Source organism: Ixodes scapularis, unplaced genomic scaffold (genome assembly GCF_016920785.2).
Source record: "Ixodes scapularis isolate PalLabHiFi unplaced genomic scaffold, ASM1692078v2 PGA_scaffold2__306_contigs__length_199485367, whole genome shotgun sequence".
In the NCBI taxonomy this organism is placed as follows: domain Eukaryota; kingdom Metazoa; phylum Arthropoda; class Arachnida; order Ixodida; family Ixodidae; genus Ixodes; species Ixodes scapularis.
Window position 1 is genome coordinate 67,245,471 of NW_024609857.1, and position 18,175 is coordinate 67,263,645.

Sequence of the window (18,175 nt, forward strand, 5' to 3'; positions counted from 1 at the left end):
ATAATTCTCGTGATTGTTGTTTTAGCAGGAATTACTTAAAAGTCGAGAAATCACACAACCAAAACTGGGATTTAGGTCGGATTCAGTGGCGCTGCTTATGACATTTTAGCGTTTCTAACTTAATATCACCGCTTTTGAAGGTGTACGAGAATGATAATAATGTAAGAGATATGTCTGCAGCTCATCCAGGTTGAAGGTTGGCCGGAATGCACAGTACTGACATTGGCGGGACATTTTCAAAGTGGTATGGCAGGTACTTGGGTTCTGTATGGCACGTGCTCAGGGTGACTCCGAATTGCACTCAAATCTGTGCAACCATAGAATTGCTCGAAATTTTCGATCACTAGGCAGCTGAAGAAACACCGTCCCCACGATTCCTCGAGTACGGGTCGAGGCATTTGGGGGATTTAGCAAATTGTCTATGCGGGCGTAATGTTAACATTTTGAAATAATTAAGCTACATTGAAATCCTCGTGAAAACTAACGGAAATAATCTCAAACTTAACCATGTCAAAGCTGAAGTTTGGGATTATTTATGCTAATATTTAGCTCGCGAATATTGAGTCATTCAGAGTTTGATAACAAAGATTTTTATTATTACTTTTTTATCTTTTTAATATATTGAAAACCGGCCGCCAGATCAGTCTGTATATACGCCAGATAAGTCTGTATATACGCCATATCAGGCTGTATATATGTCAGATAAGTCTGTATATACGCCAGATAATTCTGTATATACGCCATATCAGGCTGTATATACGCCAGATAAGTCTGTATATACGCCAGATCAGGCTGTATATAGGCCGTATATAATCATATAATGTTTGATATGGCCAGATATGGCCCAGATATAAGATTTCCATACGGGTACCACAACCTATCGGCGGACCCCAACGCGCTTCCGGCTTTCTTCTTCTTTTCCATTTGTCTCTCCTCCTTTTGTTATTTGCACTACTTTGTACAATGCACTAATGTTCTCACAAACATACTACAGGAACTTCTCTGAAGGAAACTCTTCTTACCCGACCGCTGTGCGTTGCTGAAGAATAAACAGATACACTACCGGAAGTTAACTGGGGCACCAAATACTGTGGCGCCCTCGTGGTATCAACTCCCACCGAATGTGGTGAATAGCGTTGTGATGCAGTTGGCTTCGAGATTAAGGGAGAGAGCAACAGATGTTCTGCCGAAGGGTAGCGAGGGTGCCGGTACGTGAGCGGTAGCCGAAAGGCAGCGGGGGAGTGCATGTAGATGAAGACGGCAGAAATAAACAAAGTCCTTGTAATATGAACCTGCAATGTGATCAGAAAACGATAGTGAGTTTACGCGTCTTTCATAACTTTACTTACAAAATGTGTGACAGAGGTGTGCTCGCAAGCAAAACGTGGCTGAGTTGGAAGCTTCTTTGCAGCGATGTATAATTTCAGGACAGAGGTGGACTATTTCTTTTAGTCTTTTTTTCACAAAGTTAAGTGACGCTGTCGCGGGGATCACAATGTTGACACAGTCACGGTGATCAGCCCAGGACGAGGACACTCGATTGCGGATTATGGAATCGACATAAGCACAGTGTGCGCAGTTAACCTGGATGTCTTGGCGAACATTTGAGCTTGGGCTTGTGTCCGGTCGCTGCAGCGACCGAAACAATTAAACCTTAACAATGCTTCGAGTTCAGCACCTGCCCTCTGCATTGACAACCCTGGCCGGTGGCAATGATGAACACGAACGCCATAAAATTGGTGACTGCCAAATATCGTCCGAAGGCGCCCTCTGGTGTTTGCGATAGTTCCGAGGTAATCAATCTTGGAGACACATTTAAATAAAAAAATTCGGCCACGCATGAATGTAATGTTTGATATTTTGGGATGTTTAGATCCCATATACTGAGTTATGACCATAAATAGACTATCGCAGAATGAGGCTTTGTGCCCCTTTAAGGACCAGCACGTAAATATACTGCCGTGAAAGATCGTGTTAAAGTAAAATCAAAGGAAACAACAGTGAAAGTTGTCTGCCAAAAAGGTCTATAAAGACAACTTACAGATATATGTTATGGGTTGGTGGCCGAATGATTCGACACCCTTATTGTTTTGCTCCGGCCTAGAAAGCTCTCTGTTCGGCATTGAACGAGTTTTTAAAACAATAAAAAAATACACAAACACAGAACAAATGCTCACATGCACAGATGCGAAGTGCTTGCGATACCTTTATTCGAAGTTTTTTTTTTTTTTTGCTTGCGTCATTATTATTTTCACGCTTTTATCGCAGGTGAAGGGGCCTCGAGCTGTGCGAACTAAGTCCTTAAGAACCCAGGCCCGTCCAATGGACACTAGCCCTCAACCGACAGCATTGACCCATCATTCTGAAGATCGAAAACCCTTCGCTCGCGCTCGCTTCACAGCCCTCTGCAATTTTTGCAACGCGCCACTCGAATACCAACATAAGTGTATGGGCAAAAAGATGAAAGATGAAGAGCCTTTTGCCGCGTATTACTATATTCCGGAGGAGTACAGAGAGCCCAGGTACGAAGAGACCACACCCTGTATTCTTGGCGACCTCGACAAACCGATGCCGGAGAGGAACCGCGTTGAATCTTCGGGCAGGGTCAGAGGCCGAGGAGGACCTCACTTTGACTGTTTGGACACGTGCCTGGGCGAGCAAAGACAAGGACTCGGTTCTCCCGGGAAAACTACACTATGCCCGGTGCACAGTTTTCGAAGAAAGCACAGGTAAGAAGTAGGATTTCTGAGGGCTCAAAAATCATAGAGGATCGCGCACTCTAAATGTTGTACGATCAGTAAGTCCCAGTAGAAGGCACTCAGACCTGACGTTAGGAATTCAGGCTATGGGTAAAGTGACTGATCATCAGTGAGGAACAACTAGTTCGATGGCGTGAGGTGAACGAATAGACAAAGCTATCAGTAGGGCTCCGTGTTTTCGGATAAATCCGAAAAACACCGAAAAACACCCGCCGGTAAAATGTTCGGCAATTTGGATTTATCCGATAAACTCCGAATTGTTATGTGCCTATGCAACAGCCCCCCCCCCCCCCCCCCCCCCCCCAAAACAACAACAAAAAAAGTTTTTTTTTTTTTTTTTTGACAGCGCAGGCTTAGTGGTTCTGGGAAAATGACACCATAATTGTCTTTCAAGCCTCCGACCATTGTCAAAAGGGGGTCTTACGGCTTGTCTCATCAAGGTTGGTTCAGGGAAACAGGTCATCGTACCATTCGTGTAAGGACAAGAGCCACTCTTTTGGTTTCCAGTTTGGGCCATGGGATTTGGGATTTAGAGAGAGGAGAGGGTATGTTTGTGGGGGAACAGTGAAAGCTATGGACCATAGAGATTGTATAAAATAGGGAAGAGGGGCAGCTGAAACTTCTCTATTACATCCACCTCGCGCGGCAGCGGGATAGATTGATGGGATGACTACGAGCTACCTTGCGGCTATCTCCGGCAGTTTTGTTGATTTTAAGGTATCGACGTTTATCGAAGCCACACTTGTGTGCGACTTTTGTCGTGGGACAAATTAGTATTGCCAATGACACCAACGTCAAATTCAACTGAAGAAATCTTAATTGATACAAGCGCGTTTTATTTTCTATCTGGCATACGTTTGCATCCGGTTATTATTTATTATTTTTAATAGGAAACACTGCGAAATTAATCTCCGAATTTCGGAAAATTGGGGATTTATAAAAAATAAACTTCGATAAACACCGAATTTTTGCTAAAAAATAAACTCCGAAAAACACCCTCCGAATTTCACGAAAAATAAACTCCGAAAACACGGAGCCTTAGCTATCAGACAGTACACTCTCGACAGCAACGTGCGTGCTATGATTTTAAAACTATCGATCAGATTATCAAAAGCCAAGGGATTTCGGCAATAAATGAGATTGTTTACGCGCCTAGTTAAAATTGGCAAAGTGAGAAAACAGTCATTTCTGCCGTCACCGTGCTAGTACACAATTTAAATATTTTAAACAAAGCAAACAAACAAAAGTTTCCTGACGGGACACATCTATAGGCGGTTCTAAAGGCTGCTTTACACGTCTGCGACAGTTGCATTCACAACCAAAACGAGAGACACGATCAGAACAGTCGAACAACCGTGACCCATGATTGCTCCGCGAAGCTACCTCTTGCATCGCTTGCCACATTGTGTAAGGCGAGAACTTTCGCCGGTGACTTTGTCGTTGCTGTCGTAGAGTGTAAATTTATTTACAGTGCAAAACGCACTGTGAATGAATTTACACTTTTAAGAGTATTTTGCAGTGTCTATAACTCACACCGGTAACACCCTAGAAAAGTGTGTTCTGTACACAATAACACCTATGTAATGGGTTTTCAAGCTAGCATTAAACCCTACAAAAGCGTGCAAAGGTGTAAGCCTAGGGTGTACTGGTTCAGAGATTTACGTCTGGTCGTGAACGACTGTGTTAGGACCGCTTGTGACTAGTTACCATAGGAGCACTTGCGACATCAGTCAAAAAGCCTCACAACACTTCCGACCCCCGTAAAACCAGACTGAAGATTTTGCAGTATTTGCAATATCAAATCTACGAAGGTCAATTGTAATGATTTATTTCACGCCCATGGTGTAATTAGTAAAAACATGCAGATCGTAAGTGTACCAAGCCATCTAAATATATAGCAACAATGTGTTATTCTCATCATAGGCAGTAACAAGCAGTCGTAACGTAGTCGGTCACAGTCAACTGGAAGTGTGCGAAGGAGCCAGGCTTTTCTGTATCAATCGGTACGCATTAATGTCGGCACCATACGGTGCCGACATTAAGAATTTATTTCTGCTGTTGATAAGATTAAAACATATGCTCGAAGTGGTTACTGTATGCTTGCACCCACTCATGCATAAAACACAGAAGTGCAGGTTAAAGTTTAAACGGATTTAGCGTTTGCTTCCTGCACAAACGGCCCTTTGAATGCGAATGATGCCTTGTATGTTACAATAAAACATTCTGCGGTAAACTTATACTTAGAATAGTAACACTCAAAGAAGATATTTCAATATGTTGCAAACATTAAATGGCATTCCTGTCTACCTTTCCTTCTTTCTTTCTTTATTTGTTTTCCTTCGGGCAAGCCCGAAAGAAGGGCCAGTGCACAAGGCTAAAAAAGCCTGACGTGGCACTGGTCCCTTACAGTCCACACATAAAAAAAAATAACATGAAAATGCATTCCATCTAACAAAATAATACAGCAGGATAAAAAACTTTTACAGAACTGAGGCACATACATAACACAAATGCAACAATAAAAGCCATGTATATAAGGATAAAAATGCGTACTGAATTCAAAAAACAAGAATACAGACTATAATCCACATGAAAGAAAAAACAAGTCATCTAAGGAACACACAAATAACAAACATCATTAGATGATTGTCATTTTGCTTTAGATGAGTCGTTTTGCTTGAGTTAAAAAATCAATCGGCTGCCGTGATGGGTGTAATTCCTTCCCCTGTGTCGATGACCCGAAGCAGCCGCCTCTTCCCAGCGTACAAGAGCGTGTCAGTCTCCTTGAAACTGGGATCCGTGTACATGCCACAAGAAGTGAGGGTTTTTCCTGCCTCCTAGGAAAAAAGAAAATACATTAGAAAACAATATTATAGGTATAGTGAAATATTTTAGAAAACAATTATAGAAAACAATATTATAGGTATACGTCTGCATTCGGTGCAGAACGTGGTTCTCTTCCTGCTCTGGACAGTGACAATAAATTTGAGGGATGTATTTTCGCCCACTAAATTGTATTTAATTACAATTGTATTTCAACTACCCACGTTTTAGTATTTAAATACACACGTCAAATACATTACACAATTTGTAATTAAATACAGATGCAAAATACACAAAGTATTTGAAATACGTATTTCAAATACTTGTATTTGAAATACTGCCCATGCCTGGTCATCATCATTATCATCTCTGTGGAGACAGCAGCACCACCTTGTGCACGCCTTCTTTAGGTGACGGTGAAAATTTAGCGCTACGGATTTTTCGCCTAGGAGCTAGCTGTTGGCCAGAATGACCAGAGCAGCTCGGAATCGCTGGGTGCATTTGTAGCGCTGCCGTCAAGCTTGAGATGATATCGCGGTGATAGTGACACTGAGGCCCGAAGCACGGAACAGCCCTCGGTCACCGAAAGAAGCATGCGATGGCCACACCTTCCTTTTTAGCCCTCCACCTGTTTGGTAAGAAACCCAGTTGTGAAAGGCAAGCAGGATAAAGCAACCCTTAAGTGTTCGCTGCAGACATAATGAAAGAATCATCTGCGGACGCGTTTCAATAATGTTGGAAGCATGTTTGCTTTCTTCATGTGTATGCTTCGGACATGCCTACAGACAGTTTTCGTATGACCAATGAGACCGTCATACAAGGAAGGCCTCGGGCATTTTTTGCAGACTGTCTTTTGCATGATGTAGTAGCAGTGTGACGGCGGCTTTTTAGTTCACTTTTTACAAAGGTTTGTCCGCTTTATCATATTACGCAGAACCCGAGGCAAGAGGGATCCCGACCGCTCGCAAAGCCCTAATTATTTCGAAGAGACGGGTTCGTCAAAGTGTAGCGAAGAAGAAGCGAGACCGCGGGGCCACCTTTCCAGGAGAGAGACGTGCGGACGGCACTCGGCTTTTAGAATAAGAAACTCGAGGCACCCGTCGTATTGCGGAGGAAGGGCCCCTACAGCGTACGACCCCCGACGCCAGCCGTACAGCTTTCGGCCTTCCGGTGCCCAGATGGAGCTCTACGAGCCTCAAGGCTGGCAAGCGAATGGTCGCCCTTATTACGAGTGAGTGGTTGTTTAAACTATACTCACAAACGTCATTGGACGGTTTGGTGTACTGTGGTACATTGCATGCCACATGAAAGCTTTCCTTAAGGGGTAGAGAACGAGAAAGGGAAAGAGAAAAGGATAAAAACATCTTTATAGTACGAACTCCACCATGGGGGACGTCTCCCATGTTCCGCTTGTTTTTGATGTGATCGACTGATACGCTTAGCATCTGCACTGTCAAAACTATTTTTCCTGGAAGTTATAGTATAAGCGACGGGGTCACAAGCAGATCACCTACGTGTAGCTAACGTTCAATTATTCATTTATTTCCCTGATTTTCTTTTTGACAGAGTCCAAATGAGCGGCCAGTACAAAAGGCTAGGAAGCATGACGGCAAAGCACTGGTCCTTTAAAGTGCACATAGGCCCATAAAATGTAAAAAACAAAACAAAAAAGAAATATTCAGCTGAAAGTTCGAGACTCAAATAATGTGATCGGCATCTTTCCGGTAACACAAAAATATATAAATAAAATAATACAAAATATTACAAGATACGGGAATGACTGAGTATTGAGGATAACAGATAACGGCAAAACCCCTAACAGAATCAAGAACAAAATCTTGACACGTTAATTTTTGCTCACAATACAATGTGGTTCGCAATTGAGTGAAATTTGATATTGCTGCCGGCCAGCAGTGCCCAATTAGAGCTCTTCACGGGACCGGGCCGTCCCGAAAGCCCGGGCCCGGCCGCGTATAAGCAAACCATATCCCGTACAGTGCCTGGCCACGCCCCCTTCGGCGCGACGCGAAAGCGGCCATTTCATTGGTTTTGAAAATGTCACGTGACATGACGTCACTTCCGCGCCGTTTGAACGCATTTGAGCGCGTTTTCGTCTTGTCAAGATGGCGTCCGCCGCTACGCTGGTGGGTGAGACGCGCGTTACGCTACGCCGCTGTAAACACTTCGTTTCACGCGCGTGCCTAGATGACTCGAATGCTTTCAACTTAGCGATGTGAACTCGTTTTTCGGTAAGATGAACGCCCAGGACTGCACGCCGAGATGATGCCACCGTATACGCGCCGCTGCCGAAGTCGCCCCTACGAGTACGACCACTACGATCGTCGAAGTTCGCCGCTGCACCGATGACTCGAATGCTTTCAACTGAGCGATGTGAACTCGTTTTTCGGTAAGATGAACGCCCAGGACTGCACGCCGAGATAATGCCACCGCATACGCGCCGCTGCCGAAGTCGCCCCTACGAGTACGACCACTACGATCGTCGAAGTTCGCCGCTGCACCGATGACTCGAATGCTTTCAACTGAGCGATGTGAACTCATTTTTCGGTAAGATGAACGCCCAGGACTGCACGCCGAGATAATGCCACCGCATACGCGCCGCTGCCAAGTCGCCCCCTACGAGTACGACCACTACGATCGTCGAAGTTCGCCGCTGCACCGTAGCACCAAACGCTAGCAACTAATGCTTTCACCTCGGCGATGTGAACTCGTTTTTTGGTAAGATGAACGCCCAGGACTGCATGCCCACATAATGCTACAGCATACGCGCCGCTGTCGAAATCGCCCCTACGAGTACGACCCATAACGATCCTTGGAGTTCGCCGCTGCACCGTAGCACCAAATGCTAGCAACTCTTGCGGAGGACGGCTCGCGGACGCAGTGCTTCTTGTACGTGGACATGTTCTCGTTCCGCAAACGCGCCTAATCGTGACACGGGCGCGCTGTGCGCCTGATGTCTACGCGCGTTCCAGTGCGAATTCGGAAAGCGATGGAGGTGTCGTTCTATCACCATCAAAGTACTCGGGCCCCTCAGAATGACTGACACCTTCAGTAAATGTACCACAGTAGGTTGTAGTTGCGCATCTCACTTTACTGCTTTCCATGTTCCTCATGAGAGTAGGCACACATAACATTGCTCTGATCACTCTTCCTACCCGTGAGGTTGAAGTTACTGTGGAGGAAAATGTCAGTTGTCCAGCACCACGAAGACTTCTACGGCGAGGGGGAACAAGCCATGAAGAGGGAATAAGAGCACATACCTCACACACAAGTGAAGCTTTTATTTCAAAACAGGAAACGCTTTCAAGATTAAATGTAGAACAGTACAGTATATAGTAGTGGTTTGAAGGTCCCCATGCTCCAGGCACGTTTTCACATATCAAACACTTTTCAAACTACAGGGTGCAATCGAGAAAAGTAAACCCTTACTTTTGGCCTGCATAGACAAACTATGTATCGCCGAATGCCGAAACTCCACGCGAATGTAACCTTGGCGATCTCAGCAAGATGCCAAAGTTTCAGAAAGTAGCGTCATCGAATTGAATATTTATGCATGATTACCGGAAATTTTCAATGTGAGAATGGAGGCTCGCAGAGCTCGCGATTACATGGAGATGAATGGGAGACGCTACTGGGACGCGACCCCATTTTCCTATTGAGATTTTCAGAAAATTCCTAGTAACTTTCAAATTCAATGACGTCACATTCTGAAACTTTGGCATCTTGCTCAGACTGCTAGGGTTACATTCTGGCGGAGTTTGAGCGTTCTGCTATGCATAGTCTTTTTATGCGGGCCGAAAAGGAGGGTTTACTTTTCTCGATCGGACCCTGTAGCGCAGCAGCATAATATTCTGCGCCTTACTAAGTGCGTCGAAGGGTAACCTCCTCAACTGGCCCATTATGGGGTGAGAGTATGTCCTCAGACATCTACGGGTTTTCAATGATTATGGAAGTAATCAAGTGGAAACTGCACTGCTTCAAATGTGAGCATAGCCCAGTCACGTCGGTCTTGTTCATTACACGGTCCAGCTCATCCCCATGGCATTGATTAATCTCTAGGTATGTCGGATTGTGTTCCTTCATGACGTCCAGCCACCGCAAGTGGGGCTCTTGTGCCTGCATAAAAGACATTGAAACCACCAAGTTACGTCTAGTCTGATTTGGACCTACGAGAAGTCCACGGCTGTAAGGCCATGCAGCAGCCACTGAGGACTCTCCTCTACATTTTTTTTCTTCATGGTTGCACTTCGCAGTATTCATGCATGGCTTCTCAAGATTACTGTTAAGTAGCACGACTGATTCCAGCCACTTAGAGCTGTTATTCTGCTAAGGCCACAGGCAAAATTAGTCCTGCCAATCGTAGACTGTGAGCAACAGGTGAGGTGAGCAATACCCATATGCTTCACATTAAAATTGGGCTTGTCTCGGCACATTTGGCCATGTTGAAACTGTCATGCCGTAGCCCTGAGCGTCACATGTGTGCCAAGTCATTGAATAAACAGTTTTATTTCTCTACTATGCTAAGTTAAATTCAAAGGACCTCAGTTATTATCCCAGTTAACACTGCGCAAACTTTGCACGAACAAACGGTCCTGCAGTCGTCCATTTCTGCTTCGGGTAAACAGTTCGCTGTTTACCTTTCAGGTAAACAGCGAACTAAAAAAATTAATGTGCAATTCGCATCAGATAGAAATATGCACGGCTTTAAATGGCTTGGCTGCACTTTTGCCAAATAAAAGTGCACGCTTCGCAGCCCAGAACATTGCATAAGTGCCTCTGTCACAGGTGGCAACTGCATTTTGAGAAACTTGGCTTCCTTAGATGCCAACATCAAGTGACCCTCTGGCCCTTCTCGATATGGTTGTGGGCAGCTGTCAGCCAGCTCCACTCTGCCCGTGATAGTGGCCTGGGAGGCACCTTGTTGCGGGCCATGACTCCTGCAGCACTGCCCTCTCCACAATAGGGTTGTTGATCGTGAAGACCTGTAGTGCCTGGCAAAAAATAATATGCTGCCCACCATTGGAGCAACGAAGAACTGAACTACCATACCGAGTGTACCGAAACATGTCTTCCACACATAGAAATGTTATCAGGAGGCACAAAGACGAGGCAGAAAAGTGTGCGCCGTCATTGGTCGAAACAGTGAATAAAGGCATGTCATCGTGTCTCGGTGGTAAACAAAAGCCTGAGGTGCGTGAAGAGCTGACTGACTTGCTGCATATTCCTTCTCTATACACAGAGATATTATCCTTACATTTGCTCGAGACAACAGGCTGCCGACATCCATTTATGTACAAGATACCAACCTACAGGAATTGATATCTTGCATTTTTGTACCACAAACATGTTTCTGCCTGGAACATTTCACTTTTATTATCTCGGCTGCTCACACTGCTGGCAAGTGCGCCTTCACTGAGTGCATACAACAAAGCCATGTGTTTTTTTTTTTTTTTTTTTTGAAGCAGCATTGAAATTATAGTCATAGTCTTCATTGGCTTAGGAAAGCCGTGGCACCATGGAAAGGCAACAGCCCGTACCATGAAGGCCCGCGGTGCCGCGTCTAATGAAAATGATTATGTGATGAGTATGTACAAGATCCGAGATAACTCTTATATGCCTCTCACATGACAACTTTATCAGCAGTGCGTCTTGGACAATGGCCTCCAAGGTTTGCAAGTTTGTAGCGTAGAGGGGCGTCCATGTCAATGGATGCCCCTCTACACAAACAGAAAGCTGCAAAATTTGTCCTTTAAAGGCCGATGCTCAACCTTGACGTTCTGCAGGGGCTATAATCCTCTTAGAGTCCTCCTCTCTTAAACTGCGAGGGGGAGCTGCATTGTGTGAAGGTCGAAGGTGGAGAGGATATAGGAAAGGAGGGGGTCCGAAAAAAAGCAAGCTGTACGTCGGCCTGCTGACGTACAGCTTGCACTTTCCACTTTTTTGAACGAGCTTTAAGCTCGTTCCTTTTTGCCGCAAGAAAAAAAAAAAAGTCCTAGTACTGTAAGTTGATGATGAGATCATGATACATTGAAATACAAAACAACAAAACAATGGAGCGCGTAGCTTTCGGCACATGCTGCGCCAACTGGAGGTCGCCTAGGAACTCACACAAATGCTCAGTTGCAGTGAGGGCGCGTGTCCTGCTCCAATATGTTCGACCCTCGCTCGGCACATGCTGAAGTTTCGGTGCTAAGCCGGCATTGCGCAGCTGGAAGCCCTCGCTTAGCTCGTACCAATTAAGATTAAGGACCAAAGCGACACAGGGCAGTCGTGCCTCGGCTTGATTCTGGAGAATGAGCGGCGAGCTTTCCACTTTCAAGTCGATTCAAAACAAGCAGAAGAGAGCATAGGAATGAGGGTGCTGGGACAGAGGTGCGAAAAGGAAATGGGAGAGAACGTGAGGAACTGTTTGTTAGATGACGCCGCCCGCCCGAGGGTATCTGAGACGACTGTCAAGGGCCTCCACAGTCGTCCCAGCCACGCCTTGAAAGCCTATTTCTTGCGTACCGTGAGTCCCGACGGGGAAGAAGAGCGATGCACAGGAGGAAGACGACGAAAAGAATAGAAAAAGAGAAAACACTAAAAGAGGACATGCATCGAGGAAGGCGAAGCTGCCTGCGTTTTGTACAGAATGCAGGCAGAAAGGGCACCCTGGCAAGCCTATCTTCAGAACAATTTGGTTCAGGCCACATGCATTGTTGTCTCTCCACCTGTCTCGGTGGCTTCTTTTTACAAAGTGTTTGGCACCCACTTTCGCGACTTTTCGGGGTTGGGGGTTGTGGAGGCGCCGCTTAGAAAACAGTGAATTTTACCAACCTACGAAATCAGGACATTTGACGCTTTTCTCAATCTCTTGCAGGACGCGGGACAACGACTTCTAATGCGGGACGGGCGGTCACCCTAAGTAGCTGGAAGCGTAAACGAGAAACATTAGTTTATTTCTGCATCCAAAGCCCCCATGCAAAATAAAGTTCAAATAATGTAGTTGACCCAACTCAGTTGCTTCAACCTTGTAAGAAGTGGCACGCTAGCTTTATTCGTACAGAAGCGAAGAATGGTTTTGGCTAACTCGCCGTTTCTTGGCTAATGATGCTGAGTGTATCATTTCTGAGGCAAACTAACACCTTCACCATGACCGAATAGGGCATATTGCTATGAAATATAGCTAAAGTGGCCGTCATTTATCTGCAGTAAACAAGCCAAGAGAAATAAACACTGCGGGAGTGCTTCAACGCCCCGCGCCCAAGCAGCGTGCTGCTGCTGTGGCTACCGGCTAGCTTGCTCACGCCGCACTAGCCAAGGACCGACAATAATGTCAACAGGGCCTCCGCTTCAAGTGCAATGCTGGCGCAGCGCCGAACCTTTGGATGTGCAAGCGAGAGTTGAGCACATTAGTGCATGAAGCCTCGCATCCACTGCGCATTTTTGTGATTTCGCCGGCAAACGCCTAGTGACACAGCATGTACTGAAAGCCACGCGCTCCGTTGTTCGTATTTCAATGTATCAGGATAGCACAAACTACTAGTTAGAACAAGACTTGGTTGTCAGAGATGGAACGGCATTGCGCACAGGTATGGTCATCTATCACATGAATCGAGAAATTAGTTGCGCTCTGCGGGGGCCAAACATTTTACTACTGTCGTTGAGGTTAGAGTGTAGTGTCTGGCAAGTAGAGAGAAGGGGACAAGTGGGTATGGCTCTCGCATTCTGTGCCACTTACGAATTGACTCCCCAAACAAGAGCAGATGGGTTTCGCTGAGAAGTTTGAAAGCTACCGAGTACCCCTCGACGCTCTGTTCACTGTCCATGAGGACAGCGCCAGCCGTCATTGCTACTGTGGCGGTGCGCTCAGTTCTGTCGCAAGAGGATGTCCAGGGCCTGCCACATGATAGGGGTCACCACCACAACTGCCGAGCCGGTTTCCCAGCAGCTCACCGTGATGCCGGTCCCTGAAAATCATTGTGTAAAATGAGGCGAGGCTCGATCTAATCACTTTTTTCAAGCAACTGTAACATTAGAATTCGCCAATAATTTGTCCGTTACGACTGTACTATAGCTATTTGCAAGCTAGAAAAAAAGGTGGCGGCTTCCCGCAAGGGGTGTGATGTGCATAAATCTAAAATGGAAATCTTAGCTGGGGTCCTCTATAATGACACATTTCTAGTAGAAACTGCTAAAGACTGCACAGGAACAGCCCCTCTATTTCATGAGGCAACGCGGTAAAATGCGGTGGCCAGCCATGTGACACTAGAAATGGATCGTGGCACTGTAGCAACTTCTAGTACACTTGGAGCCACTGTACTAAGAGTCGACAGAACTGCTAAATTGCGCCGTCCCGAGGACAGATGGTTTAAGGCCTCAACGTCGTGACGGATTTTTGCTGGGCGTCTATGGGCCCACACACTTTTTTGGACATAATTAGAGTTTAAAAAAAAAAACAAAAAAAACTTGAAGGTGTTTGAGTGTTTTACAGAATTAATGAAATAGCATCTCTCATGGCCCATCATTTTTGTTTTGATATGTGAAGTATTTCTTTACTGCAAAAATAACCTAATTTCGCCATTTTGACTTGTCTGGTAACAATGACTGTGGTCATCCGTCCCGTTTGCCCCTGCATAAACTTCTCGGCTACGAAGCAGCGACGCGATGACAGTAGTGGACATTCGTCTGTGCACTTTGCTTATGTATTCCTTTAGGCAGTGTCCCCATGGGTGATTCTTTGTGGCAGTTACGATGTTCCGCTCGAAATGTCTGTGGCAATAAAAGGGTGTGAATGCAATAGCAGCTTCATACTTTCGTGGTGCTACACTTTCTCAAGTTGAACATTGTGTACTTTCGTTAATGTTCTCCCTTGAGAGGACATCCCACCACACTCATTCCAACATATGCCTGAGCTTATAATAAATGTGCCTGGAGATTTTTCGCTGGATGTCAGGTGACTAACAACTCAAGTTCATGATCGAGCACGTATGCAGGCAGGCATAAGAGCAGAAGAATGTTTAGCATAGCTAAAAGATGAGGTTTCAGACGGTTACTATATCGCTATCAAGAAAAAAGCATCCCGCGCACTAAAAGGCATTTTTCACTCGTACAGGAATAAGACTAGTAATCGAAGTTTCCAGCTACTTTGTTTTTTAAGTAATGTTGCAATCGAAGTTCGTACCAAGAATCGCTAATTTTTGTACCTGGCTGCTAGTCCTTGAATTCGCCGCTTTTATTTTTTTTTCACGGTCTCCACTAGTTTTACTGGTTCTCTTGAACTATCGTAGCATGCGGCTGCCGCCAGTAAAACCGAACAGCGCCGTTCCTGTTTTCCTCACTCGCATCACACGACTTCGACGTACGCTTCGACAACATCCATGTTTGTTTACTTTTCGCGAAAACGCAGCCCACCAAATGCTGGCAACATTGCCATTGCGCATGCAGAAGAACGAGCGATTCGGTTGTTTTACAGCGATAGCTGTTATGGGGTCTTCCCCCCCTTTGGAATGATGGCGTAGGGTGTAGGGCGTAGGGCATTCGGTATCCGTCGTCGATATTGAGGATTGCTCCAAAACATTTTGTTACATTTCGCCGCTGTCAGGAATCGACCCTGGGTCTGCTGCGTGTGAGGCAAGCGCTTTGCCCCTGCACTACTGGCTCCACGGCACACTGCATCAGTAAAGTGTGTGTGGTGAGCACACATGTGCATATGAGTCTCGTGCACCGCCCGGCTACCTCCGTTTTCCAGGGAACGCAGCGGAACACAATCGTCCATGCACGCGAGATGCGTTAAATGGAAAGCAGGTCATGCCTATCATCAACAGTACACGCTCATGACGAAAATACAAAGAAGTAGCTTGAAACAAAACAGCGCCGTAGCACAGACAAAGCTATGAGCTCAAGCCCCAAGCAAACAATAAAAAGAGAAGACCAAAATGGCTAGATGTCAAAACCCTAAGCAAAGTGCACATAAAGGCGCCCTAGTGAGGTGCTAGTGCAGCTGGTATTGGGTGTTTTCATTGGCATAATTTAGTTCACCATTTTATTGTTATTAGCTGTCTGGCGCGTGCCAAATAGAAGCATTTCGATGATGCCTAAGACTATCAAATCCGTAAAGCACAGAAACTTATACCTGCCATTGTGTTACCATTGAACAACGAAATGGCCGATTGACATCACGTGAAAACAACCAACGCCTATTTGGTGCATTGACCTGCTTAGCCCGGTGGAAACTGTCCTACCCAAATGAGCCACGCCGCGATTCGCAAAAGCGTCAGAAATGAGTTGGAAAAATTTGCGAACTTGGAGTTGCTTGTGAAATAGCCACAGACGTGTACTTATGCAACGCACATTTGATAAATCTGTGTTCCGTCGAAGGGTAGCTTCACTACTCGTGGATCCAGATGAGCAAACGGCGCAAAGCATTCTGAATGCGAACCTGATCATTGAGGGTCTTGTGCTAGCTTGCACTAGCTCGCACTTCAGCATCAAAATCTTTAGTCGCGTGGCGGACAACGCATAAAGCCGAAGGTTGGGGGCCTAAATCCGGACTTCGTATTTCTAAACAGGTTAGTGCCCATGGTGCCACACAGTGGACCACCCCTCGCAACTCACTTTACATATCACAAAGTGTACTGAGTGTTCCCAAAAAGGGTACGTGCAAATGTAGTCATGCCACAGGGTTCACACAGATTATTCACTTAATCGGTCAACACAGGCGTATTACAGGTGTTGACGCGGATGCGCCAACAAATAACGACGAGAAACAGTCGACTGAATAGCGCGGCGTCAATAGGGAGTTTTCGTAGACCGCGTTGCCCCCTCCGCTAAGCGTTACGCAGCGAAGAAGTTGCTACTGCGCCTGCGCGCCGATAGCCTTGACTGTGGAGTTCCCGCTATCGTAGCGGGTTGCGGAGGGCCTTGCGGGACGGCGAAAACGATCTACGAAAACTCCCTATTAACGTTATGCACATAGGGTAACGTTAATTCTTCACAGGAACTGCACCACACCAGAGATCGATTCATCGTAGCTGCGGGAGGGGAAAGAGCCTGATTGCGCTACAAGTGTCTATAGGGTGTTTTCATAAGACTTAAGTCTGTCATTTTGTTAATAGAAGTCGGCGTAATGAGATCTGGAAGCTTCTGCGCACTACGCATCTGAGGGCATGAAATGAATTCTTAGAATGATCGCCTTCGGCACAAGCCATAGAACTCATCACAACAAAATGGCGAACAAAAACACGTAGGTGAATACACCTCATACTTCGAAGATGTATTCAAACAAAAACTACGTCTTTGCCATTTGCTTGTGACTGTGAGAGTGCAGCGAGGGCGCGGCCGTGAGCAACAAGCTCGGACGTTTACAAAATATAGCGTCTACCTGTTAGTCAGGGAAGCATGTCGTTTTTGGCACGACACACGGCATCTCACACTGTTACGATGCAAAAAAAGTTCTATCGAACCGAACAAGAGGTGTTCAATCCCGATTTGTATTGAGCTGACCAAACATGTTCGTGTCACACTGACGCGACTACGCCGATCAATAAGGACAAACATAAAGGCAGATTGAACAGCGACGTTAATGAACAGTCAAGAAAATCGGCTGTCATAGCCCATACCGATATTTCCAACGTGTTGAACCTCGGCAGCAGCGAACTTCGAGACTCCAAACTTCTTCTGCCATCTGCACTGCATCTGCCTCCGCCATTTGCCGCCATCCGCCATTCAGGGCGCCGCCGGTTGGATGGATGAATACGGCTGAGCCCTTTGGATCGGGCGGTAGCTTACGCCACCTAGCCATTTTGTTTTACCATTTAAGCTTAGAATATTTAAATGTGAAATCTATATTCACTTCGCAGTGCAAAGAAAGTGAGGCTATGAAACCCCCTTGCCATCAGTGAATAAGAAAATACCTAGTTTTCTCTCGATTTCTGCCACCATTCACTTAATCTTTGCTTGGTAATCTCTACAGTCTTGAAATCCACTCTCCCTTCGCTGTCTCTAAAACCCAATGACTTTATTAAATCTATGTTGTCTTCGGTAGGCATAGGGTGAAGCCCTTTACAGTAGAGTATCAAGTGCTCAGCCGTCTCGTTCTCCTCTCCACAAGCAGTGCACACTGTATCAATTTCCTGGTACTTCACTCTGTATGTTCTGGTTCGCAGAACACCCGTTCTTGCCTCAAACAGCAATGAGCTTCCCCTAGAATTGTCATAAATGCTTTCTTTGGCAATAACTCTTTTGTTTAATCTATAGCTTTCCAGAGCCGTCTTTGTCTGCATTCCCTCTAGCCACCGATCTCTTTCTGTGGCCTTAACTTTCTTCTTAACTGAGACTTGCTCTTCCGTATCTTCGCTATAGCCCAAAAACTTTCCTCTTAATTTCCTAGTGCGCTGTCTCCACTTGGTGTCTACACTCCTCATGTATAAATAGCTGAAAACCTTTCGTGCCCATTGCTCCCCGTCCATTAGCCTCAACCTATCCTCAAATTCTACCTTGCTCACCGCTTCCCTGCTCTCAAATGATGCCCATCCCATGTCTCCTTGTACTCCCTGGTTTGGCGTTTTGCAATGTGCCCCCAAAGCCAGTCTACC

At 45.8% G+C, this 18,175-nt stretch overlaps 1 long non-coding RNA gene across 1 annotated transcript; it reads right to left on the minus strand.

Moving 5' to 3' along the window:
- Window positions 1-8,681: 8,681 nt before the first annotated feature.
- Window positions 8,682-17,306, minus strand: LOC121836753. Its single transcript, XR_006077982.1, has 3 exons — window positions 17,201-17,306; window positions 13,321-13,549; window positions 8,682-9,716 (listed from the first exon to the last, which is right to left on the minus strand). It is a non-coding gene; the product is annotated as an uncharacterized LOC121836753 (long non-coding RNA).
- Between the last annotated feature and the right edge of the window lie 869 nt (window positions 17,307-18,175).